This window comes from Penaeus monodon, chromosome 19, assembly GCF_015228065.2.
Source record: "Penaeus monodon isolate SGIC_2016 chromosome 19, NSTDA_Pmon_1, whole genome shotgun sequence".
Lineage (NCBI taxonomy): Eukaryota > Metazoa > Arthropoda > Malacostraca > Decapoda > Penaeidae > Penaeus > Penaeus monodon.
The window spans coordinates 34,435,040-34,435,645 of record NC_051404.1 but is presented as its reverse complement, the minus strand read 5'-3'; the positions used below and the strand labels follow the sequence as shown (position 1 = coordinate 34,435,645).

General features: G+C 33.3%; 1 protein-coding gene across 1 annotated transcript in view; it reads right to left on the bottom strand.

The window, feature by feature from the left end:
* The window catches only part of LOC119585398 (crustacean calcium-binding protein 23-like), a 43,577-nt gene that overhangs the window by 3,248 nt on the left and 39,723 nt on the right, over positions 1-606 (bottom strand). The window lies entirely within an intron of this gene.

The following is a 606-nucleotide window of genomic DNA, read 5'->3' as shown; positions in this document are numbered from 1 at the left end:
CTGCACAGCTACATACGCACACAGGTTAAATTCGCAGCCAAAACACGATATAACGATCAATCAACAAGAAAATCCTGCAGTGGCCAAACATTTTGGTTATTGCGTTTTTGACTGGCCTTACTTTTGATCATGTAAGGGTTTAGAAAATAATTTCATATAATTGGTGCGGTTTTTATACACATTAAAACAATGATTTGACACACTATGAATGGGTAAAAAAATAGCATATACGCTATGCAATAATGACAAAAGTAACAAGTTGTTTTTCTTTAACTTTACAAATTTAAACATTATTTTAATACCAGTAAATAAAATAATCTCACTGTTCCCGGCAAACCCCTATAAACATAGGGGAAATATGCATCATACAATTTTTTTTACCCCTACATACGTTATGATTCCAGTAATGAAAGCAAAGTAAAATCGAGCCTGTAACCAAATGGGACTGAACTACCCCTAAACAATACTAATCTTGATGCTAAATGTAATGAAAACAATTAGTATCTCTCATAAGTTTCTTTTCCGCCTCATTTCTTCTTAAACTGACCAATCTGAAATGTTTACAAGGACTGAGAATCATAGAACGTTCGCGTGGCAATAGATTTG